The 13,765-nt window shown below is 40.7% G+C and overlaps 1 protein-coding gene across 5 annotated transcripts in view; it reads left to right on the forward strand.

Annotated features, from left to right (window-relative positions):
- The window catches only part of FSHR (follicle stimulating hormone receptor), a 210,601-nt gene that overhangs the window by 134,582 nt on the left and 62,254 nt on the right, over positions 1–13,765 (forward strand). The window lies entirely within an intron of this gene.

A 13,765-nucleotide genomic window follows, 5' to 3' on the forward strand; every position in this document is an offset into this window, starting at 1 on the left:
CAAATGCTCTGTAAATTATGGTGTTCGTGCAACTAAAACCAGGTGTATTAGCTGAGGAGTTCGGTCACAGATAAGCCTTAGATCTTTGTTCAAAGTGAGATGGGAACTCTAGAAAAGTGCCTTCCCACGCACCTCTATGCTGAAGATGCTCTCTTCGTATTTCTTCAAAACACTTCTAGGAGTCAAAAGGACTTCAGAACCTTGTGGCACCCGGAGCATAGACAGCAACAGTGTCCTCTGCAGGACATGAGCACAGACTTCTCCCTGCCAAGTACAGCTCCTGCAAGGTGCTCTGTTTCTCTAAGAACTTGTTCTGAAAGTGCTGAATGTGGTTTATGGCTTGACATGAAGGGGGGGGGCGTCTTCTTCAGTATATTTTGATCCTTTTACTTTCTCTTATGTGTCCTTGATGGCTTTCCTCATTTATCCCGGTGCCTTTCCTAGTCTTAGCTGTTGAAAAACATGCACATGAAAGTATTGGAGAGAAGAGAAGCTCGATAAAACTCCAGCACTTCTCCTTCCATGTGTTTCTGTTTCACTACAGTTATTTCTCAAGTTGGGACAGTGGCAAGCAGCTATGTTACATAGTAAAAAACCCCTCAGGATGAAAATAAAAGATAGCATCCTCTATCCTCACAGAAAAACCGGCTGTTATGCTGCTCTTTGCTGCAGCTGATTTTTGTGTGCTTTTGGTTTGGGTTGGTTTGTTGGGTTGTTTTTGTGGTGGTGGGAGGTTTATGAGGTTTTTGACCTATTGGCCACTGACACACGCTGCTGCGATGTATTTTCAGTTATTTCCTGACAGTGAGAGCTTATGCTCAGCAGGGAGTGTGAGCTTTGCAGCATGGTATGAGAGCAGAGGCTCTGCTCCTGGCTCAGCACCTGCTTTAGCAAGGGCAGCAGAGAGAGAAGGTTTGCAGCCGCTTAGAGTAAGCCATTTCTGAGCAACGACACACAGAGCAGGGATTGGAAGCCACGGGTTTCCAGTTCTTCAATGCCTGCTTTTTGCAAAAGCCCTGGAGAGGACTGCTGCTCCTCTGTGTGTGTGCTCTGCTCCTTGCTCATTGGAGATTCCTCTGCAGCTGGCCTGCCCCACAAGTTTGCAGGAGCAAATGGTTGTTATTAGCTGTTCTATTTTGTAGCCTTTGCTTGGAAGAGGAGTTGCAAAGGAATATAGTTTGGCTTTTATATAGATAGATATATAGGTAGGTAGATGGTGAAATGCTTGTGAGAAATACATAAGGCTGTGACTTACTGTACTGGAAGCAATCCGTGAGAAAAGAGAGGTAGAAAGTTCAGATGGGGAATTTAGGTTCATTTGTGTTGGAGTATTAACTATTAATCAGCCTGCAGGGTGAGAGAGGGGAACAACTGATACGTCACCAGTGGTAGTTCACTCCTTAAAAAATTAAAGGAGTTCTAAGATGCTGTGTCAAGCTTTGTGGACCATCCTTATTATTGACTAAGGTTTTGTTTAGTCCATAGAGATCTCACTCTGAGGAAGTTATGCAATCACAAATAGCTCGTTCTCAAATAGAAGGGACGCTTCCAGGAATTTATCAAACTACTTTAAGCAGAATTGTGTACATAGCAAATGGGAATACAACTCGAGGTGCCAGGAGAAGCTTACTCATCTCTTACTGTACCCTTCCTTGCTTTTGAGCTTCTGATCTGAGGAGTGCCTTAAATCACACTTACACTTCCCCAGGAAAGTAGAGAACTGTAGCCCAGCAGTTAGGTGCACCCGTTTGGGCAGTTGAATATATCTGCAACAAAATAAAGCAACAGTACATGGCAGCTTTGTAAGGGAAATGGAAAAGGGTTGCTTGGTCTAATTCTGCTTGCATTCCCAGAGGGTTATGTGACAGAAATATTAGTATCAGTGTTTTATCTGCATCATATAATTAGTGTTATTTTTAAAAGGTATTATGAAATTTGTTCATCAAATTTGTTCATGCTGTATTCATTACAAGGAGAAACTGTCTCCAGCTTGGTTAATTTCCTAATTTTCAGCTGCTTCTTGACATCACCCATACAGTGATTAGCCCTCCTTAGCCCACAGCAGCAGGGAGACGTGGACCAGCAGGAACCTTCTGCTTGCCTCTTTCTGAGCCACGGAGATGTTTTAAGAAACATCTCCAGAGAAACTCAAAGAAAGCTCGCAAATGTGTCACTCAGCCAATTAAAAGTTCCCCTGTGAGGACTTGTTTGATGTGTTATTAAGCCAGAGGCTTCAGCAGGAGAATGCTGCCAGTTCTAGAAAGGAATAGCTAAGATGCCTGAAATAATTGTCATCGGAGACAGCCCATCATTTTGCACCCATCTGTCACAATGCTGCCTGAAAGAGAGGGAAATTGCAGGCAAAATTAATAAGAGCAAGCCTTGATCATAGTGTTTTGTACTTTAAAATACCTTCTCCATCTTCACTAACCAGTTTAGCCATGGGCAGAGCAGTTTAAACGCGTGTAATGTAGAAGTTTTTCTCCGATGTATCTGCAAACTATAAACAGTGGGGTTTTTCTTGCCCTCTGCATAGGTGTTTTTGTACCACTGCTCAAGGTTATTTATTTTAGACTATCAAGTCAAGGCTGAGTAGATGTCTGCCCACTAGAACAGTGGCTGCCTCGAAATAGCAAGTTCTGTGTTATAAACCAAATGAGTCAGATGTGTTTCCCTGAGCCACAAGCTATGAACGATGTGAATGGGAGCTGCAACACTCCCAGTGACAGCTGCAATAAGATTTTTCTTATGCTTTCACACATAAGGTTGAAATTTTCAAGCAATTACAGCTTATTCAGGTGTTTATACAGGTGGACTGACCTTAATACACGGTGTGGAGAGAAGAAACCGAGCTAACAGAATGAAGACCTGTGAAGCTTTCAAGTACATTATGCTTTGTAAATCTACGCGTTATCAGACAGGGATGGTAATATTTGCACAGCAGAGCATATGCATTTTGTATTGTATGCTATCTGAAGCCAAACTGTTTAAAAACTTTTCCTTTTTGACCAGCATTGCTTCTGTTAATGTAGAAAAAGTCTTTGGTTAGTGTTATGTTCTTCTCTTTTCAAGGTTATGACCAGTTCACACTTTGAAGCTGAACACTCTAGAGCTTGGTGTGCAGTCACCAGTGGTACTGTGCTGGAGAGTTCCAGTGCGTATCTTGGGTTCTGTATTTGACATTTCCATTGGGAGGATAAAAAGAAATAAGCAGAGCATGAGACAATAAAGAAAAGGCTCAAGGAAGCAAGTGGTACTAAAGAAGGATAATAAACTCTGTAGGGCAGATCCTCAGCTAGTATAAATTGCCAAGTATGTATCGCTATAGAAACATCCAGTTTCTGCAGGCTGAGGTGCATTTCAACATGAGGAGGTACACTGTGTGCAATACAAGGGGCTTCGTACTGCACCATACTCTGCTGGTTTATTTGTGATACTGTGGCAATGAATACATATGCATGACTTCCACCTGACTTGCAGTGACTGAAATGCATGATCTAGTCTGAAGATGTATAGGTGTATACATGTGTATCTAATGCATCTTTGAAATGGAAATGCATTCACTTAAAATGCAGTGGCAGTATTTGACTTGTTATATCACTAAGTTTTTCCAGGGAAACAGAGTTCAAGATGAGAATTGTTTATTTGTTTGTATATGACATTGAGACTTTAGAAGAGGTGTCAGCATGAGCCCCTGGGGTCAGCTACAGAGACTCCTGCTGTACAAGTATAGGCCTTTCCAGCAGCTTCTGTCTGGTTCCCTGTGAGGCATAAAGTGGCATCCAGCTCTGTCTAGATCCTCTGCCTGTTCAAACAGGTATCCCTAGGACCGAAGGTGTTTCTGCTCTTCTCCAACCAAACCAATGGTTTTACTCTTTACTGTCTTAGTCGTTAATCTGAAGCATTTAAGCCATACAGTGTGACTGTCACATGGAAGTCCTCATCGTAGGAGGTTTAAAAGCATTCCAGTTTAGAAAACAAAACTTATATAGGCACTGGCATGTGATCTCTGAGATCAGTAATTTGTAAAAAGGCAAATAATTCTTTGGAACAACAAAACCAAGGAGAGAAATATTGGTTAGGGACTTCACTGATGAGGAACTTTCCTATTCTTCATGTGTCTTTTTGTGTTAGTGTGGATCAGAAAAATATTTACAGTAAAAATGATGCTCAGAATCAAAGGTGTGTATAAAATTGCCTGGTGAAGCACGTGCTTCCATTTACATTAGCTGAAGCACCGTCCTAAGCACGAAAAGAACTGAGCTTGTGTCACTTCCCAACCCTTCCAACGGATGAGTGGGGTTCCTGGGGTTTCTCATCTCTGTATCTCAGAACAAAGTCTTCCAGTTTGACACTTCAGATATGATCTGCTTTACACCTTCTTATAAACAATCATAACTTGCTTATTATTAATACATTAATATCAATGTTTTTTTCTAAAGTATTTGGAAGATTAAACTTAGCCATTTGTAGCTGCTGCGCTTCCTTCTTTTGTCTCGAACAAAATGTCTTCATCTTGGGTGTGTCCCCATTCAAATCTTGTCTCAGTTATAGCCTAGAAGAGTTTGACCGTAGTGTTGTTTATGAGATATGTGCTGGTAGGTGCCACGGTTGAGCAAGAGAGTTCTGGTAAGGTTAGAAATGGGTAGCTTTCAAATTAAAATGTGGTTAAAAGGGAGAAGTTGTTAAGTTTAGGGAACATAGTAATGAGGGGTATAGATCCATCTTTTATCACTCTGATAAAAATATGGGTTAAAAAAGCAGATATGAAGAATTCTGAATTCACCAGTGTCTTGCAGCAGCTGATTTTCTTTCGCTCTGAATGGTATGTCTCACTAAACCCTTCAGTCATAAGGAGCTCAAGGTGTTTATGCTGAGGTGGATGCAGAAAGGTGAGTGTTTGTGCCTCGTGCTCCAACCCAACGGGGTATAAGCTGCTGTGCTGTCGGTGTCATGAAACCATGACAGCTCCTCAGTTTTCTCTCTTTCTGTGTTTGTCCATGCACTGCACCTTCAGCTCTTTGCTCTGGTTTATAAATGACATTTGGGGAATTTCAGTTAATCATTTTCTGGATCTGGCCTTTAGCGAGGTCATATCAGAACTACAGTACTGAAGAGTAAATCTTATTAACTCCCTCAAAACCTAAGCCGTGTCTCTTTACCAGTGGTATTTTGTGATGTATATCGAAGATTTCCAGTGGAAGATGATTCCAAAAGTTCTCTGCTTAATTATGCAATTATTCACACATGAAATATGTCACCAGGTAGGCCTGCAGGAGAAAGTCTATTGCACAGCTGGAGGGTTTTCTTCCCAGGTGCCCAGGGGGGTCTCACTGAGCTGGGAACATCACTGAAAACATTAGGTACGTGGAGAGCTTAGCTTAACAAGGAGGGAAGATAAGAGAGTAGATGAGGGAAGCTAAAAGAGCAGACAGTATGGTCATATCAAAGAAGATCTCCAGCAAATATACTGTCTTGAAGTGAATAACTGCTCTAAGTGCCTGCCGTTTATATATAGAAGGGGGTCCAGTGAAACTGAACCAAATTATCTAGCATAGCAAAGAGAAACAAACTCAATCACCTCACTGAGGAATGGAAGAAACACGTGCAAAGTTCCCTATACTTTATATGGTCTCCTCTAGCTTGACAGCTTTTTATTTAGTTCTCTTAACTTTCCTGAGTGTCCTTGTGCAGGCAAGCTAAAAGATAATTGGGATAGGTTCACAGCTAATTTAAATTGTCATAGCTTCATTAACTTCAGTGGCAAGAGCTGAGTTCGTTTTCACTGTATGGCAGTGGGGACCTCTGCCAGCAATGTGTTTGCGGTGGCAGTGGATTGGCAATCTATTTGTGAGTGCATTTGTTAAACAGGACTCTTTGGGCACAAAAGGCAGGTATTGTTTTTCATAATGGTGTATTAGTTTTACGCTATAAGAGGCAAAACTGTGGTAGGAAAAGTCACTTTCCTTTGTTTAAGATACTGACCTTTCCAGACAGAGCCTGCAAATTATTTCTCAGCCTCTGCCTATGGTTTGATTAGACTGCTCTTATTAGCAGTGAAATGCAAGCCTTTAAAATGAAGCTTATTTCAAATTATAGGTCAGAGTCGAGCCTGGATTTCATAGAAGAGTGTAGAAAAAATATTTCTTCTAATTGTCTTGCATAAATCATAATAAGGAGCCCAACTGCTGCCTTTCTTTTAGTGCAGCTTCTTTGATTTTTAGCATCTAGGGTCAGGAAAGCTTGTGATTTGTTCTCTTTATTTAATGTTTTCTTCCAAACATACTCATGCGCTTTGGGAGCTCAGTCTGAAATATATGGATGCTTCTTATCTTTCATTACCTTATCAGGCCACTTTGATGCATTTGTTCCTAGGTAGCCAGAAGAGAATTTACAGTTTTATTACATGCAAAGGGAGATATGTTTCTGCATGGAATGAAAACTGCCTTCAATCCAACCGTGCACAAACTAGTGCTTGTTTTTCATTAGAATGTTTCCATAACTTTCAGGCTTTCTGAACCCATGATTTTGCCTGGACTGGCTAAATAACACTCTATCTTTGACTGTAACACATTCAAAATTTGATAAGGTCAGGGCAGCCTGGACTTCGAACATGCAGTTGCTTGGTGAGCTGCGAGCTGAAGCTTTGCACTCTGTGCACCATCTTATCTACACAGGAATGCAGTTGCTGGTCAGCACGTTCACATATTTTGCCTAGAAATCCTGTTCTGTGAAAGCCTTTGCAAGACTGGCCTGGTAACTTTCCTAGTGACATTACGTTTCCCTATAGCTCATATGAGGATGTGATTTCTGATGTGATGCTTTGCTCAAATACAGCCAGTTAATAAGAACTGATTTGCAAATATTTGTTCGTAGGCAATCTGTGAATCCTCAGTGGTTTTCCAAAAACTCTGTGTACATAAACGCTGGGTGGGGGAAAAATTCCAAGTTCTCTGAGTTTGATTCATCCTTTGTTTGAGCGGCATAAGGAGGGCATGTATGTTAAAGTGATGCTCAGCAAACAGTTTTGGATTTGAAGCAGTAATTAGTCATGTTTAATAAGGATATGGAGTTAGTCTGTGAAGATTGGAAAAGGAAGAGAAAGTAGAAGAGTGTGTACTTCTTTGGTTTGGTTTTCTTCATTAAAGGGGATTGTCACATGGGCAGATTAGGGATTGTAGAGGTTTTTTGTAATAAACCAAAAAGCCTTTTATTGGTTTTATATTCTGTGCTATACCTCACATTTAGAAATTATCCCTGGTATAAATGCTCAAAGCCCACCTTGGCTTTGAGAACTGTGGATTTCTGTGCCAACTTTTGCTTTGATTTCTTTTTTCACTTACACAATTGCATGCCATAAATATATTGGGCTGTTGCCTTTCATAACCCGGTAAGCATGTTGGAGGACAGAGCCCATGTCAAAGGACCTGCTATTTAACAGGAAGCACTCAAATCTAAGAGAGCCACGGGCAGTCATCTATGCAAGAGAGAAAACTTAACTTCAGCAGTGGAAGTTATGGCCCATGCTGTATTCTCTGGCATTTCCATCCTCACAAGTGCAGAAAATGAGGGCAAATCAGCCAAATCCCTTTTCTCCTTGTTAACTACTTGGAAATAATCAATGCTGAAGTCTTTTCTTCGAGCCTGGTCTCACAGCTGGAATATTTATGGTTATACAGAAATTTCTGAGCAAGCAAGGTGTAAGTAGAGAGTCTGTAAATCTCCTCAGCTTGCAGCCCCAGCACTGTTAGGAGGCATAGGTTTGATGCTGAAAAACTTGCCTTGTCCCTGAAGTTTTCTTTGGCCACCAAAGATACTATGGAAACCTTTTCTTTTCTCTTTATTTTATTTTTTTACTTTTTTGGCAAGTGGAGAGTCATAAAAGAAGTACAGATTGTGTAAGAAAATGACAGCAGTGCAAGAAACATCCCAACAGAACAACTCTCTCTAGGTGGAATTGCTGGTTTGGAAAAATGCCCACTGTATCTGAATCGCAGGAGCTATAAATCTTCTATCTGAGGTATATTGTTGCCATGGTGGATGACAACCAGGCCGTGTTCTTCATGGTAGTGACCCCTGAGAGGAATACCCTACAAGAAAATGTGGAATTTTATTCCACAAATATTTGCACACATCCTAATTGCTTTGCCCAGGCAGCTCTGTTGCATTCCAGTGGGACAAACCACAGGCGTGGAACTACCCATCTGTATGTATTTGCAGATTCAGGACTTCGTACTACTGCACTGCACAGAAACAACTCCAAGGATAAATAAAAAGGTTTCTGAAAGCACAAACAAAATACAGACGTGATAAGATTTATTTAAAGTTATGAAGTGGGATTTTAATTGTTTTAATAAGGTGTATGGAGATGTTGAGATATTCTTAGTGTTTGCAGAGATTTCTGTAAGTATTGGCGGATTTCACAACGTTCCTTTTAAGTAGCTAAAATACAATTCTAACCATTTAAGAAATGGTAAAGCTATAAGATGCAAATGACAAGTCATTTCCCCAAGCACAGGGTAACAGATCAGAGGAGCAGCTGGGACTACAGCCCCTTCAGCATCTTATTCACCAGACTGCAATCCTATGCCAATATATTTCCATGCTCAAAGAAACGAAAAATATCTTCAGATTCATATTGCTTTCTCATATCTTTCTTACAATGAAAAGGCTTTATGCTCAGCAAAAAGAAGTGGCTGTTGTTTTGAATCTAAACAATGAGTCATATCTCTACTGTTTTGTAGTGCTCAAGCAATGCATATGCAGTTTCAGGGTGTTTTCTCCTCAAATACATTATTGCTATCATAATACTGCTGCATCATCCTGTGTCTGCATCTGTCCAGCCTGTTTTTCACCCTGTGAACCATACATCTACCCAAACCATGAGCAGACACTTTCTTCAAGAGCATCCATTGTGGAGTACTTTCCCTTTTGGTCATACTGGCATCTTGTTCTGGCAGGGGCAGCCTTGTAGCTGCAGGACTGTAGACTTGCAGCAGCTACTGCTTGCTGTTTTGTTTATCTGGCAGAGGTGTGCACACTGTCTGGAAGAAGTGCTCCATTGCGCTGGAAAACGGGGAGTCTGACTCTTGGTCAAGGCTTTGACAGATATATATATATATGTATATATTTTTTTTCTCTGTCAGACTGCCAAAAAGTGGCCTTGGTTCTAGGTGTAGATTCATCTGTTGGGTGTCCTCCAGGCTGGAGGAACGTAATTGTGGTTATCAGCTAAAATAGGGAATGAGGCAGGGGCTGCTTCAGAAGTTCCTGCTCTCATCTCCCTGAAGATTTTTTGCATTCCACAGAAACCTCACTAACCTCTGCTTTGGAGGGAAAGCAGGCTGTTGTATTTATTAGCAGTGCCTGCCTTGCTAGCTAGAATACATCTCTATGGTGTTCATGGTATAAAGGAATGCATACATTTCTGTAATGCGTGACATACTGGTATCCTACTTTTATGACCAGCTTTAGGCTTTAGTTTATATTGTACAGACAGATTCAATGTTTTGTTTGTCCAAACTCTGGACTCACGTGGGCTTTTGATCCTAGAAGCCCACAAATCTATAAGCCTGAATCTTCAATATATTGTAAACTTCTTTTCCTAAAACACTCCAAAGATGGAAAACAGTGCACCTAGGCTATATACAGGCTGGAAGTTCACCTTTGGCATTAAGAACAACATCACTGTGGCAGTTTCTATGGCACTGAGCCCTTCCAACAGCAGTATCTGTGTTTCAGTAGTTGTTGTCACAGAACCCAACGGCTGTGTTTCCGTGCTAGTGTGCCTAACAGCATGCTTCCAAATTATGCTTGGCTTGCATGTTCACCCAAATGTTTTTCCCTCCTGGTTGTTTATAAAGAAAACTCCATGAATCTTATTGAGGAGGTGGTGGCTGAAAATACTTCGGGGAGTGGGGGGGGGGGGAGGAGGCAAGGTGTCAAATCAACGACTAACCATTCCCTGCCATCTTAATGTTGAAATAGCAATATTCTCTATTTTAGAGGCTACCTATGGAAGATAAAGCAGTTGATACATCTGTGATTATCAGGGGATTATCCTTGAATGAAGGAGGCAGGAAAATCAAAAAGCATACACAAAGGCAGACGATATGTGAGTTGTTTCTTTCTGTATTTCCATTGCATAGTTACTTTTTTTGTAATTCAGTATATGGGCCCTAAATATTCGTTTGATGAATGGTAATAGCAATAGCACTTTCGCCAAAAGCAGCATATAATAATTTTTAAACACTGCAGTCTAATAAACAAAGCCCTGGGAAATAAACGTCCATTACAACTGTCAAGCTCAGAGCAAATGTCCATTTTCTCTTCACCACAAATTGTGCCTCCATCTGAGAAAGAGCGAGAGAATGGCCAGGATCGTGCCTACTATTTTCACAAATTATTTGCAGGAGTAGATATAGATGTTACATTAAAAAGGGAAGAAAAGGGGAAGAAAAAGTGATTGGGTAGCAAGATGAAATAATCGGAAATGCTGAAATACTGAGCACCATGTGTAACCCAGCAGCTTAAGAGAGAGAAATTAGTGGCACATTTTATCAACGACAGAATTCATTTATTCTCTCATTTTTTGTAAAACTAGATGGTCTTTAAAATTAAAAGACCTTTCACCATGTAAGGCAGATTTAAAAGAGAAAAAAAAAGAAAAAGGAGATTGTGCAAAGAAGCTGTAATTAGAGATCTTAAAGTGATGATACAGACCTTTGAAATGGATCTGAATGTACGTAATGATTCTGGAAGGGTCAGCATGAGACTTAACAATGACGTTTCAGGTTTGGTGGTGACACTGACTGTCATTTCTACTAGCCCAAAGGCAAAACCAAACATTGCTAACCAAGTCTCTTGCTGCGGATTCCATCAGCTAGATAAGGTGTGCAGCACTTAATGTACAGTACATCTGCTGATTGTAGATGTCACTGGAGAAGAATGTGAGGCCAACTCATTCTTTCGTTATGAACTCTGATCAGAATGGTTCCATCTTTACGTAGAAAGATTGGCGTTATGTTGCTGATTAGTTAGCCTCTGTTCCCATTATTCAAGCTTATGCATTTGGTAAAAGGTCTCTCCAAATCAGTGGAAAAACTCCTATTGATTTCTATTGGATTGTGCAGTATTGTTGGGCTTGGTCTTCTACTGCATTCTTTAATACTTAGTCATCAGTACTGAAGCATCAACTAGTGAAAGCCAAGGAGTCTTGGCAGCATTTTTCTCATACTGCTGATGAATAAATGTGTATATAAAAAGAGAGTGTTAGACAAAATGAAGTTACTATACAATTTATACTCCTTTAATTATCTTCTGTCACAGCAAGTTATCATTACTTTTAATTAAGCAAATGTCTTTGGAGCGGTGAGATGTGCTGCCTCATACTTTGTGCCTGCTGGAAATGTTTATTTCCGTATTGAAACTTTAATATGAAGTGTTGGGGGGGGGATAGAAAGAGAGCAGAGGTTTCAGTATCAAATATATTCAGAAATATTTGTCAGACTTGCAGTTCATCACCGTTGTCTTTTGCCAGGGAAGTTCCCTGTCTTCTGCAGTGGCACTGCTTGCTATAAAACATTATGAAATCTGCTTCTGATGGAAATGTAATAAAAACTGCTTATAGATGTAAACTGAATTTTCTGTCAGATACTCAATGTTATGTTCTTGAAGATTAAAACCTCTTTGAATATTTACTTGCAAGGTGTATGGCTAGTCTAGATCAGCTTTGAACTATCACTTGAGTGTGCGAATGATGCTCAGTAGTACATCTGTCACATATTCTATTATAATAAGGTTATTATTCCCCTTTCACTGTTTATCTATAATTCAGCTACAGCGATGAAAAAGACTCTTATGTACTATATGTGGGCACAAAGCCCGTGTAACCAATGCAAGCTTTTCAGCCAGAGAATGAAAGGGAGTTAGTGAAGGTTATCAGTGCCAGGCATTGTTCTCACACCTCTAGGGTGTCATGCAGCGTGCCAACAACCTCTTCAGTTACACAGTGTTTGATTAAATAAATTCAGGGCTCTTAGTTTGGACTTGGCTTAACTTTAATAAGAAGGCTGTATTGGAAGGGGAAAAAGCAGTTGGTTTTGTTTTGTTTTGTTTTAATGTTTTAGTTTCCTGTGCTGCACTCATGTTAATGCTTGGGTGTTTGAGTTAAAAACCTTGCAATGAATGAGTAGCTCATGGTGATGTCCTTTTGCTGAACAGTATAAGCACTCACATCCAGACCCAGGGTTGGTGACCTGGAGTCTAACTGAGAGTTTAGAAGCTGTTTGGAGCTGCAGTGTGCTTTTCCTCAGCTTCAGTATGGGGGAGGAGGCCACTGTTAATCAAAATAAGCTTATGTGAGATAGGGTCATCGCCCTATTACCCAGAGAAAGAAAGCAGCTGGGATTCTTCATTTTTTCCTATCCTTTTAGGGGAGATCAGAGCATGCTGTGTAGCAGCAGTATCTCTGAGCTGTACCCCTACCTTGCTCTGATGGAACTGGTGACCAGCCCTTGTTGTGAGCAGCAGTGTGTCTGGGTGAATATATCCAACACAGAGTAGGAATCATTTGCTGGTATGATCTTTGGTCACCTGGCCCTGGAGCTTGTAAATTCAGATTGACCTAAGCAGTCCCTGTGTAAAGCAAAGCTACTATGCAAGAAACACATGAAGGAAGAAAGCAGGCTATTCAGGTGCAAATGCCTCATGCTGATCAAACTTAATTCCTTCTTGCTCCCCTCTGGTGGATAAACTTTGGCCAGCTCTCTAGGTGAGAGGAAACTCCTAACCCCAACAACCCTTTCTAACCTAAGCTAACATACAAAAGGCCACACATTTCCAGAGAGTTGAACAAAAATCTCTTCACTTGTGCATTTAATTCCACGTGTAATGAAGGATACTTTGTGCTCCTTTGTCCATTCAGTTTTGTTCTCCCTGTAGATTTCTGCATTTACTTCCAGGACAAAGAATTCATGTTACAGTTCTTTATTTTCCCTGGAGAGGAAAGGAAAAAGAAAGGGGGGCTATGTTTGTGTTTGGATACCCAGAAACATTTATAGGTCTGCATCCAACTCTGTGTACAGCTGTTCTGAGAGAGATACTAAAAAGCTGCAAGAGGCTTCTTGTGCCACCTTATCTCCTTCAGACAAGAGAAGAGACCCCCTGGCTTATAATGATAAGCTGCAGCCTCGATCGATTTGATCTGTGCTTTTGTCCTTCATCATAATTTGAGCCATTGATTCTATTTATTAAAACTAATTCAAGGAACATAAACCCTGAGTGCTATGCTGTTCCAGATCAGGCTGCTCTGGGCAGTCTGATCTGAAGCTAATCCATTCACTGCTGATTTATTTTCATTCTTTTTTCAAGCAGAGTTCTGTTCTGGGTGTTCTTATTTTTTCCCTCCATCTCTCTCAGAAAAAAAAAAAAAAAAACCACCAAAAAACAAAACAAAAAAAACCCACACACATTTAATTTCACACCTCCAGTGGGAGCAGTGTGATCTGGATTCCTTTTTCTGATATGCAAAGTGAGCTCAGGAGACTTTCTCTGGCTCATATTTGTGCAAGTTTTTACATGGAAAAGGGTGAGGAAAAATTAGAGAAGTAGTACAGCAAATGGGTCACAGAAAGCCTTTAAGCATCGGGAGGATTACGAGGCCAAGTCTATTCCAGCTGCTGCTGTCACATCTCCCTGGTACAAAATTCAGAGCTTTGTGTGTGTTTTGGGAGAGGACAATTCATGATGTCCATGGGTGGTGAGC

The sequence above is a fragment of the Gallus gallus genome, chromosome 3, assembly GCF_016699485.2.
Source record: "Gallus gallus isolate bGalGal1 chromosome 3, bGalGal1.mat.broiler.GRCg7b, whole genome shotgun sequence".
Lineage (NCBI taxonomy): Eukaryota > Metazoa > Chordata > Aves > Galliformes > Phasianidae > Gallus > Gallus gallus.